The sequence below is a fragment of the Silurus aristotelis genome, assembly GCF_946808225.1.
Source record: "Silurus aristotelis genome assembly, chromosome: 25".
NCBI lineage: Eukaryota > Metazoa > Chordata > Actinopteri > Siluriformes > Siluridae > Silurus > Silurus aristotelis.
Window position 1 is genome coordinate 7,728,486 of NC_139598.1, and position 13,366 is coordinate 7,741,851.

Genomic DNA, 13,366 nt, shown 5'->3' on the forward strand with positions numbered 1-13,366 from the left:
CTGTTTTATAAATAAATAAAAAAAGTTAATTTACACATAATATAACATTGATAATACATCAGTGTTAGAAAACAGAAAAAAATATAGTTTTTTTGTCCTCATCATAACTCATCAAAAGTATATAATTTACATAAAGACTTAAAGTAAATATAAATCGAAACATCCATCAAATCAAGTCAAGATATAACCTTGACAAATCAAAGTTTTTATGTAAAAGTAAGTACTATTTAATATTTATTTATACTATACTACTATACTATTCATAATATTTATTTGAATATTAAATAATGTTTCCCAGCTAGTGACAAGTAAAGCATGTGAGAAAATCCTTCAGGCAAATGTAGGTGAAACCACCTTTTATCTATGTTATATAAATATCTAATGGCTTAATGTAAAAATGAGCAGTGGGTTTTAAAAGCAATCCTTGTTGTAAATGCAATACTAGGAAGATGCACTGAAGTGCACTGACTTATGTTTTAATATATTTTTTGTCCATGAATATGTATTCAAGTGTTCCCAGTAGTCTATCCTCTTTATTTTATAGCTTTTCTCTCACGTGTGCTGCTGCAAAGAGCAGCGCCACGAAGGGCAAATTTATGTTGGAGTTTCTATCAAATCAGATTTCAGTCGTCACGTCACGTGTTGGATTAAGGCCTTCAGAAATGGGGCTTTTGGTTGCTTTAAATCCATGTTGCTTTAAACAATCAGATAGTGACTTGCTTACTCTAAGGCCACTAAGAAGACCTAGAATCACGTCGCGATTTTCATGTCCTTTGATTGGATGGTCAGAGAGTGTACTATTCAGAGCTCACAACTCGCATCTGTAGTAAATTGCACAAGCTCAAAAATATTCAAGTGGATTTAATAGCTCATTTTCATTCCACAATGGCTGTCAGAGGAGAAGAAATTGTTAGATACACTTACAAGGGCACTTACAAGACGGACTTGTTAAGGGAAGCTGGATATCATGAGGAGAAATCAGCCAAAACAATTCAAAACAGTTGTTAAGCTTTTTTATGAACCATTTATACGTTTGCCTTTTTTTCCTGTAGAATTTCAAATCCCCAGAAAAACAGTAATGTAGAGAAAAAATGCACAAAAAAGAGGTTATTTGTTTTTTTTGGTTTAGGAATGGCATTCATTCTCACTGCTTGAGAAACCCGTCTGTTTCTCAAAATGTCCTTCATCCCTCTAATAAACTTGTTGCTAATCCTGTCCATCCTCGTCACTCCCAATGAAAACCTCAACATCTTCAGCTCTGCTACCTCCTGTGTTTTACTCAGTGCCACTGTAGTAATAATATTTTCTGTGTTGATTATTTTCCTACACATCATCACATTACATTAATAGAACTATAGTCTTTACTGTTAATGCAGTTGGAGATGAGAAAAGTGTAACAGAGACAAGACAGAAAACGAAGGAAAATGGAAAGTATTAGCTCAGTGGATAAAATGAGGGGTTTCTGTATCAGAAGGTCCTTGAGCAAGGCCTTTAACCCTCAACTGCTCAGCTGTATAACTCAGATAACCATAAGTCACTCTGGATAAGGTCATCTGTAAAATACTCTAAATGTATGAGGTGGTATCAAAAAGTGTTCATACTAGCTCTGTTTACAAGAAAGTACTTTGTTTATCTACGTTTATACACGATCACCTTCAAAATAGTCCCCTTGCATAGCAATCCAGCACTTTTGGAATATGTCCTGAAAGTCTTCTTTTTGAAGCGTGTAAAACACATTCTGCGATTCGCGCTGGATCTCCGCAATGGTGCCAAGACGGCGATGTTTGATCTGGATCTTCATCTTCGAGAAAGAAGTCGAAATCCACAGGAGCCAAATCTGGCAAGTAGGGTGGGTGCTGAAATAAGATCATATGGATTGTCTTCTGACGATCATCATGAACAAGTTGTTCAATGGTTTAGACATTTTCAGGATTCAAGGTCTTCTTGATCTCTCATCATCTTCCAGTGATGTTCTTTTGCTTTTGAAGCGCATGCGCCACTCAAAACACCTCGAACGACTCAATGCTGCATTGCCATATGTCAAATGTCAAACGTCTCTGTGGCAGATTTGCCCAGTTTCACACAGAATTTTTAATTTGCTCTTAGTTCTAACTTGATGAAATCGCAAACGTGGTCAGAATAGCACCAGGTAGCACCATTAGTTTAGAAACTTTTTGATACCATCTTGTTGATCTAAAATGTAAATGAAAGCTTAGGGAGGAAAAGGGTGGAACAATGAAATTACATCTTACAATGTAACGGATATCACCATTACTTATTTTCTAAGCAGTGTCAGATTGAGGTTAGTTTGCTGTGCTTATGTTTTCCTAGGATCGATGTACGAGCTGAAAGAGTTATCACCTGAAGGGGTATAATTTGTGTTTGTTTGTTTTTTTATTTTTGTTAAAGTAGTAAAAATCAATATCCAACATTATCCAAGTTATTTTTATGACTACTTTCTTACAGTTAAAAGAAACAATTTTTGTTCATTGTAAAAGCTGTGTATAAAGGTTTACTACGAATGACAAAAATCCAAACTTTTAACTGTTCTTTATTTTTTTTAATCAACAGTGGCCTCTGGTGGACACTTGTATAATTTAAACAATTCACTTTGTTTTTTTATTTAAACTTTGTACATTTGATGGGATTTTTAATCATGTTTATCATTTATAATTTGTCTGTCGTTACTGCTGGTGTAAATGCATTTTTACACCAGAACAATTAATGAGAAACCGTTCACAAAAAATGATGTGCTTCTTTATATGCATGTTATTTGTATATACACAAGTCAAAAAGTCACAGGTGCAGATATGCATTGAGAGAAAATCTATTACTATTTTAATAGTTAATCAAATGTATAATAATAATAATAATAATAATAATAATAACAATAATAATAATAATAATAATAATAAAATCAATGCCCCGAAAATTAGGAAGCAAAAAAACATTCAGAAAATGCTTCCAACTCTGATTTTATAATACTATACCGCCCTCTAGTGTTGCGCACACAGTAACACCAGAGTCTTTCCCTGGAGTACTTACAACTCAGACATGCCACGCATTGGGCAGATGTCAGCTACTTGTTCTTTCTTTCATTTTTTAACATCATGCACAAGACTCTGAGAGCACTAGAGACAATTATACTAATCGTTAGCATTAAGAGACAAAAATAACCACACTCAAGTCAAGTGAAGTGACACCAAGTAGGCTTTATTGCCATTCCAACCATTCCATGTGCAGTACAGAGTAAAACAGAACGTTTCCCCAGGACCGAGGTGCTACATCAAACAACATAAATTAACAAAAGGGTACACAAGGAACACAGAACAACACATAACTCAGAATTAACAACGAAGTTGGGGAGGGTGCAAGAGACAACATGAGACAAGGAAAAACAGTAACACATTACAGTACAGAAGGTTGTGCAAAATTGATTGTCCGTAAAAACAAATAAAAAAATAAATACTGTATATGTAAACATTTGGCTGGACTTGTGGTTCAACTAAAGTGTGCAAAAAGCAGCGGGCAGGAGAGTAAAGAGTGTGTGTGTGAGGGGTGTGTGTGAGATCAGCCACAATGCTGGTGGCCTTATGGATGCAGCGTGTGGTGTAAATGTCCTTGATGAAAGGAAGGGAGACCCTGATGATCTTCTCAGCCGTCCTCACTATCCGCTGCAGGATCTTGCTATCTGAAACGGTGACACAGCTGCTCTGGATGCTTTCTATGGCCCCTCTGTAGAAGGTTGTGAGGATGTGTGGTGGAAGCTGTGCCTTCCTGAGCTTTCTTAAAGAGTAGAGACGCTGCTGGGCTTTCCTTGTTATGGAGTTGGTGTTGAGGGACCAGGTGAGGTACTCTGCTAGGTGAACACCAAGGTATTTGTTTTGTCCTATGTTCAGAGTTTTGTCTATGGATTTTTTGTTTTGTCTATGGTCAGAGAAAGGTTGTTGGCTTTACACCAGTCTGATAACCTCTGCATCTTTTTAGAAGAAAGTGAGATTAAAGCTTGTTTCAGCACTCAGAAGTGATGACACTGTAGGTGCTGGATGTTAAAGTCCATCTGATATCTTCTGTGTGACTTGAGAGGTCAGTGGTGGAAAAAAGAACGAAAGTGGTTTCCATTTGCATAACAAAGAGAAAATCCACAAGACCTATGATTAATTTGCAAATAGAACTAGCGAAATGTTTGCTGTGGTATGGAAAATAATTTATTCTCTAAAACAGAGGAACAGGAGCAGTAAGGGTAGGCTCTAATCTATTTCAAATGTTAATGTTATTTATTCTAAAATATCAGTTCAGTAGTAAAGTGCACTAATAAAGAATATTGGGGAAAGCACACTTAGATCACTAACACACCTTTATAAAACTCTAGTTCTGTACATTGAGGTTTTCACTTCCTTACTACTGGACTTTTTTTTGTTACCTTACATCTGTTTGCTCAGATGTAGTGCATTAATATTGGTCCATTAAGTATGCAAGGTATTTGCTTGTCTAATATTTTGTGAAAACATGTATACCAATAATACTAGTATTATTTCTGAATACTAAATATTTATTATACCTAAAAAAAAAAAAAGAAAGATTGGGTATAAAAATATTGGATGGAATTGCATTAAGATGCGCATGAGACAAGAAGCTTCTCATTAGACAACACTGTACATCGTTCCACTACACAAGAAGAAGTGTTTATTCCCTAGGAAACAGAACTTGCATCCCTTTCTCTTTTATATCCATGAGCTTTTCTTCTTGGTGCTGTGCAGTAAGATCATAAAAAGCTCATCCAGTGGGAAGAGCAAAGATCACATTAATGTGTATGTGTATGTGTCTCCATGTCTCATTTTCTTCATTAAGGCCACATACAGTAAAGCCTCAAAAAGACCAGTTGAGGGTTTTTTTGTCTTATTTTCGAATGTGCAGTTCAGGTAAATCTGTCTCCATGAAAGCCTCAGTGTTATGGTCTGAACCTGATGTGGTCCTGTAGCAGTCGTGCAGTTGTAACCCATCCACCTCGAGGTTCGATGTTTGTTAGGTTCTTGAATGTATGTGTTTCTGTTGAAATAACCATGATTAAATCTTACATACTAATCTATTAGGAACACCTGTACAGTTATATAATGATCCAATCCTGTGTATGCAGTGCTTCAGGTAATGTTCACATGAAATATTACAATAGAAATAAGTGTGGATTTTGTTACTTTAATCTTTGCAATGATGTTTACACACAATAGTGAAACAAAACATTGTTAGAGTGACATTTCTGTGGTTGGAAATCTCACGTTGATAAAACAGGAATATGTAAACAGTGCCAAAGTAGATGTCAAGATGAATATAGTAACTCAGATTATTGCTCTTTACAACCATGGTGGGCAGAAAAGCATCTCAGCATGCACACAATATTGAACCTCGAGGTGGATGAGAAACCGCATAACAGCATAAAAACATAATGGCTACACATAAAGCCCACATAAGGTTCACATTAAGGGGATCTAAGGCTTTTATAGACACAAACTATCCTGAACTTCACATTTGACAATAAGGTATTTTTTTTTCCAGTCATTAAGTGCCCGGTTTGGGAATAGAAGGGTCTTTGTAAAAGGGAAAGTTTATAGGACTGTGGTGAGACCTGCGATGTTGTATGGTTTAGAGACAGTGGCATTGAGTAAAAGACAGGAGGTGGAGCTGGAGGTAGCAGAGCTGAAGATTTTGAGATTTTGTTGGAAGTGACGAGGATAAACAGGATTAGAAATGATTTTATTAGAGGGACAGCACATGTAGGACATTTTGGAGACAAGGTGAGGGAGGTGTGATTGAGATGGTTTGGACATGAGCAGAGGAGGGACATGGGGTATATCGGTAGGAGAATGCTGAGGATGGAGCCACCAGGAGGGAGTAAAAGAGGATGGCCAAGGAGGAGGTTTATGGATGTGGTGAGTGAAGACATGCAGGTAGTTGGTGTGAAAGAGGCAGATGTAGGGGACAGGGGGGGTATGGAGATGAAAGATCCACTATCGCGACCCCTAAAGGGAGCAGCCGAAAGAAGAAGAAGGCGGCGTCCTGTCAGCTTTGTCATCTGGTCATTCCTCTCTGATCTCTAACAACAATGTGTTTCAGCTTGCAGACTTTTTTTTTTTTTTTTGCACAATTTCTGAAATACCCAAACAATCACATCTATCACCAACAACCATGCCAAACAAGACACAAAAAACTAAATTTTTCCTTAATTTTGTTTTACGTGAATATTAAATGAAACTTGATCTGTATCTGCATAATACACAAGCACAAGTGTTCCTATTAAAGTTATCAGTAAACGTAAATAGCTAATCAGTTTGAATTCACTGATGTGAGCATTTTCTTCGATATCACATTCCTAACCCCTAAAACACAACAAGGGAATCCAATAGTAAGGCTGTGAGGTGATGAAATTGAACCTCTTCAACCTACGCGGTTGCATCGATCCTGTACGTATGATGAGAACAAGGTCAGAGCGTAGCTTCCAATCCCCAAATCAGCAAGAGTGGAAATGATGATCTCGTGATTCGCAGTGACAGTGGCAGCAGACAGGTCAAGGAGGGTGAGGAGCGACAGATATTAGACTCAAACAATGTAGTAGGTATTACAGTGTGTCAGAGTGTGTTCCAAATATCACGAAAACCCCTTTTATAGCAATGAATACTGTCAAGTTTCAGACACACTATTTCCTGATGTAGGAGCAGTGTTATTTAAGGATAGTCATAGCTACTATAATCAGATTAAGTTGGGTGAAAGTGTATAGTTATGCCAACCATGAAATATTTAGCTTTTATTTTCCTGGTGCAGCATACAAGATAATACAGAAGGCTCACTTTACTTCAAATCAAGTGATAGTTAAATGCAGGTTACTTAATATTGCTAGAAAAATAATGAAATAATAATAATAATAAAATAATGATTGTATTATCCATTAAGTAAAAGAGCATTTCCCAATTGATTTGTACATTTGTGCACCTCCTCTCATTATAATACCTTTTTCTTATGCACTTTAATTTGTTTTATATAAATTTAGTGTTTGTATTTTATCATCTTCATTTAATTATATAAATTTTTTTACTTACTTATTTATTTTATTAACATTAATTTTTTAAAGATTTTGTACTATTTTAGTATTATTATAACCTGTAATTGTTTAATTTTGTTCAGTGTGGCATGGATCTGGAACCTATCCAGGATGCATAGGATGCCAGTCCACCCTAGGACACCATTCACAGATATTCACACACTTATTCTCACCTAAGGGCAGTTTTAGTGCAGCTGGTACTACTACCAGCATGTTTGTGGACAGTGAGAGGAAACCCGGAGAACATGGAGGAAACCTACATGAGCACATAGAGAAATCATGAAAAACATGTAGAAAGTAAGCCAAGCTCAAGATTAAACCCTGGAGCAGTGCTACCTGCTGTTAAAGACAAAGGGGAACATAAAAGTCCAAATTATCTTCTTATATAAGGTTAAAGTTCCTGACATTCTGGTGCTAATTATTTTGTGCTGGAACAAGTATTAATGCCTTATATCTGAGAAAATGTCTCCAAAAAGTGTGTTGGGGCAGAGTTCTTAAACATTCACAGATGCATCTGCATGGTATCATATTTGGTGAAATTCAGTTAAGCTAATGACTGGAAACAAGAGGAATCCCTAAAAAATCACCAGGGATGCTTATGAGAGGTGAAATAGCTTGTGTTTCTCAGAAGTCTTTGAAACAAAGCCAGGATCTGATTATCAGCGTATATGCGACACACCATTCCCTGTAGTAATTCAATTTAATCTGCACTGGCGCCACTGAAATCAGGACATAGAGCTGATATGATTTTTTTTTGTCCTTTGTAATGGACACAATTGGGATATGACAAGCTAAGTACGATCACATTGATTTAAAGAAGCTAAACATACACAGTAGCTATTCTCTGTACTTTTCACTTAAAATCTTTTATCTTCACCATTTACATTTGGTCTTGTATATTTACTAGCATCTGAAACAGTTGAGCCAGGGTCGTTATTCTGTTGGAAGAGGAATTGTCACCCCTGTCTGAGGCCCAGAGCACTCTAAAGCTCATCAAGGAAGTCTCTACATTGTTGCATTCATCTTTACCTCAATTCTGGCTAGGATCTTAGTTCCTGCCACTGAGGAACATCCCCACAGCATGATGCTGCCACCAACATGCTTCACTGTAGGAATGGTATTGGCCAGGTGATGAGCGGTGCCTGGTTTCCTTCAGACATGACGTTCAATCTTTAGTTCTCATGGTCTGAGAGTACTTCAGGCGCCTTTTCACAAACTCCAGGTGGGCTGTAATGCGCCTTTTACAGAAGAGTGGCTTCCATCTTGCCATTTTACCATACAGGCCTGATTGGTGGATGCTGCAGAGATGATTGTTCTTTTGGAAAGGTTCTCCTCTGTGTTCCCTCCTCTCCATTGGGTTTTTGGTCACCTGCCTGACTATGGCCTTTCTCCACATGATCGCTCATTTTGACCGGGTGACCCGCACTAGGAAGAGTCTTGGAGGTTTCAAACTTCTTCCTTTATGGATGATAGAGGCCACTGTGTTTATTAGGACATTCAAATTTTTTCTATCCCCTTTCCCAAATCTGTTCCTCGCTACAATCCTGTTTTGTAGGTCCAAAGACAATTCTTTGGACTTCATTGTTCAGTTTGTGCTCTGACATGCACTGTTAACTGTGGGAGTTTATATAGACAGGTGTGTGCCTTTCCAAATCATGTCCAATCAACTAAATTTGCCACAGGTGGACTGCAATCAAGTTCTGGAAACATCTCTAGGAGGATAAGTGGAAACAGGATGCACCTGAAATAAATTTTGAATGTGATGGCAACGGCTGTGAATACTTATATACATGTGATTGTTTTTCGTTTTTTTTTTTGTTTGTTTTTTTGTAATACATTTGCAAAGCTTTCAAACAAACTTCTTTCAAATTGTCATTATGGGGTATTTTTGGAAGAATTTTGAGGACAAAAAATGAATTGAATCCATTTTGGAATAAGGCTGTAACAAAATAAAATAGGGGGAAAAGTGGAGTGCTGCGAATACTTTCCGGGTGCACTTGTCAACTCCCTGTTTTAATTTAGAGGTTGGGGTTAGTTTCTGTGCATAATTTTGCATTGGTTACCTGTGTCCCCTAAGTGTGTTTCCAGTAATTGGGAATCTAGGCTGTGAGTCTACTGCAGCTCTGAGCAAATAAAGCCATTGTTGTTAGTGCTTAGGTTAGATTAAGGAAAAGGGCATAAAACCTCCTGAGTAACAACTATATGTTCCCTTAAGACCTGTCTCCAAGCAGCTGTCCATCTACATCATTATGGTTAAGCAGGAGAGCTGCTAACAGGTAAAAGAAAAAAACTGCCTTTCCATCTGTATTCCGAGAAAAGACAGATGGAGACCTGTGACAAAGGATTCTTGTTCAGAGTCCCTGAGAGATTTTCACAGCAGGCTCTGGGGTGGTTCTTCTCATAGGACTAATGCAACTGTGTGCATATGCACTTCAGGGTCTCAATGTGATGGTTAGATTGAAGCTAACAATTAAACAGTTTTTGTGTTTAATCACATTTAATATTTAATATATATATATATATATATATATATATATATATATATATATATATATATATATATATATATATATATATATATATATATATATATATATATATATAAGGAAAATGTTTAAAACCCTCATACAGAGAAACGCAACACATTCACAGATAATTAACACTCAGGAGACAAGAGGTGATTAAAACAAGCAATGGAAATGCACTCTACACACAGACAATAAATGCTTTCAAGGTTGACTGCAAAAATATTTTTTACTTTACAATACTTTTTTTATCTTGCTTTGTTTCTTATCATTTTTATGTTTTTAATAATCACGTTTCATTGAAACTGCATTTTCCCTAAAAAAAAACCATTCCGATTTCATATAATGAAATCTGGACATGCAGATCATCTTCAATCAAAAAAAATTTTCAGATACTATTTATTAGTAATTCCTGTTTTCTTATGTATTGGTTTTGATGATGTTTTTATTTGCTGATGTAGAGAAGATCAAGACTGACACGTCTCCTTGCCATTCAAGCATCTGGTAGTGAAATCAGGTCACAAGCCCTCACAATTTCATTGTTAAATCCAAAACCAAAAAATTGAGTTGGTTCATTGAGCAACTGTAAAACACATTTGTATTTGGTATCACTGTTATTTTAGTTGTTGCAAGTGACCAACATCTTTCATTCTTCCACCACCATTATCTTCTGACATTCTTCATTATCTTCTGTTGCCAAAAATGCTATAGTTTTTTTTTTTTGCTTCTTATTTAACCATATAACTAACATTGTTTAACTAAAATTTACCTCAACATAACAAAAATCTTAATTTATAATTGTATAAATCAGGTTTTATCACATTTTCATATTTTATAAATCATGTTATAAATTATTTATCCATTCCTCACATTCTGAATGATCCGAAAAGGTTTCTCATATAATGCATATTGGATATATTGAGCTGAGCAAATCTATTGATTTGATCAGACAAAAACCATAAGCACAGGTCAGAACTAAACAGTCTGAGGTGACTATAATGGAGATGAAACTGTAAACGCATTAAACAAAAAATATGACATGGATTTGAGTTGACTTTATTTAGCAGTGCCTTTCTGCTGCTAGTGAACGCAATGTCTGACTGTTTTCGTGGTTAACTACAGAATAAGTAGTTGCACAATGAGCTGAGGGGAAGAGAAATCTGGCAACTATTAGATTTAACATGCAATGTTACGTTTTTATAGGCAACATCACTGCATTTTACAGTATGGCTTAAAATACTGGTCAAAGTCATGTGACCCACTTTCGCTCAAATATCTGCAGTAAAGCATGTAATTATTGGAATTATTAAACTTTATGGTTTAATTTATTTATTATTCTGTACAATTAAAAGTTAAGCATTCTCATCCATATATGGTAATCCAGACAATTTCTACAAGCGCAGTCTCTTCATTAATTGACACACACTCAAAAACTCTTTAGTTGAAGTTTAAGTGCATATTAATTTATATATATATATATATATATATATATATATATATATATAAAAAAAATAATAATAATTTATATATAAAGACAAACATTTCACCAAAAAGAAAAGGAAAAAAAAAAAAGATGGTTGACTGATCTGATTCAGGAAGATATTGTGTATTGATAATGGCCGATTCGATACACTTTTGCAGGAAAAGAAAGAAAGAAAATATAAAGTACAATTACTGCAACATAGTTAATATTTCAATACACGTACATTGTGATTTTGGACAGAGAAAGCGAACCTTGCGTTGTGTTATTCATGTTTAACACCAGCTCGGTTGATGGAACGAGTTGATAACTCATTTCATTAATGCTTAAAGACACTGGTGTTACAGCTGTTAATGCATTAAGCATATCCAGTTTAAGTTTTTAGCTTAGACAGTAATAATTTTAAGGAAGAGATGGGGGGACCCTAATCTATCATTTATATTTATTAGTCTGAAAGTAGTTATTCATAATTACAATAATAATAATAGTAGCAATAACCAAGAACAATACAGAATCTACAGAAATACTGTGCATGAAGGGAAAACAGCTTCTCGCTCCCATCTGTCTGTCTCCTCTTACTGAAAATTAGCATATTGGGAAGGAGAGGAGAATTTAATACTTGCTAGATGCTGTGCAGTAAATATCTGGAGTAAATATAAGCATGTAATTCTAGGAATTATTATATATATTTGATTTAATTTATTTATTATTCTGTTACAATTAAAAGTTAAGCGTTCACAGCCACATAGGGAAATCCGACCATTTTCTACAAGCTCAGTCTGGTCCTTCCTCTTTATGGGGGACAATTGGCATTGTTTTCTTAGATAACTTTGGAAACATTTGGTCCGATCCCACAGAAGAGTTAATATAGCAAAAAGGCATTAGAACTGGAGCGTAGAGAAATGCAAGGTAGTCTTTTACATTATGTAGACACATGGGTGCGTGTGTGGCACTAACCTGGAAAGGAGATGGCACCAGGATGCACAATTGGGTAAAGGCAAGCCAGCAGAGGCAGTGTGATTCTCTGGCCAATATGCGACTGGGAATCTTTAGGTCCTAGCATTCGTCTGGATGTTACTTTGACACGTAGTTCCTTAACATTGTTGCAGAATAAGTGCACCCTTTCGTTTGCAACAGTATTCCCTAATGGCAATTAGGGGTGAGCAATGGACTCTATAATACTCTCTGCTTTACTGCAAAAATGGTTCAGGGACATGACAAAGAGTTCAAGGTGTTGACTTACCCTCTAAATTCCCCAGATTTCAAAAGAGATTAAGCATCTCTGGAATGTGTTGGACAAACAAGTCCAATCCATGGAGATCCCACTTTACATCTTAAAGAGATTAAAGGATCTGACACTGATGCCTTTTATAGCAGAATTGACTGTCAACAGTCTTCAACACCCTTCCCTGCCATATGTACAGACTATAGAAAAAACAGAGCTATTGAAGCACTGTATTAGCTCATCTTGTTTCCTGGACTAGATTCCAGACAGAGTTCTGTCAAATGAACTACAGGGAAAATGCTGAATTGGGGAAAGAAAAAAAAAAAAAAGAAAACCTGAAAATAACTATATAACAACGAAGGGGAAAAGGCTGAGCAACATGTTTTTTTTTATTTTCTTTCTTTTAAGTACATTTGTATTAAAAATATAAGACTCCACTCAAACGAGAGTTTGTGTGTAAGTAAGGTTTAGGTTCAGTTCTCAAGAAGCCATTCGAAGTGGGCATGTAGGAAAAGACGAAATGAAAAGAAGCCAATTATATAACTTTTTAAAAATTATTTTCCACAATACCTCTGCAGCATTGTTTGAGAGCAAGAGAGAGTGTGTGGTGTGTGGTGTGTGTGTGTGTGTGTGTGTGTGTGTGTGTGTCTGGGTATAACAAGACTCCAGGCTGTTGGAGTGCTTACCCGGGGCTTCACTTCACTTATTGCCATCTGCGAACCTCCGTCGTTTTCCTCTCATCATCATGAAATCTCTACCATCATCTTCTCTCTCTCTCTCTCTTTCATCTCTCATGCCTTTTTTCCTCCCCGTCTTCTTTTCCAACACAGGAACACTTAGATAGCTCCCAGTGCTCCCAAGTCTTTAGTTATCAAGTAAACACATCTGTGGCTTAATTAACAGTGAGAGCTGTGAAGGAGTTTCCATGATCCCTCTGATTCAACACGATGCATTAAAAACAAGCAGAAATTAAACCGTCTAGAGGTGTCAAATGGATGGATAACTGAAATATAAATACGGATTATAATAAGAATAATGAATGG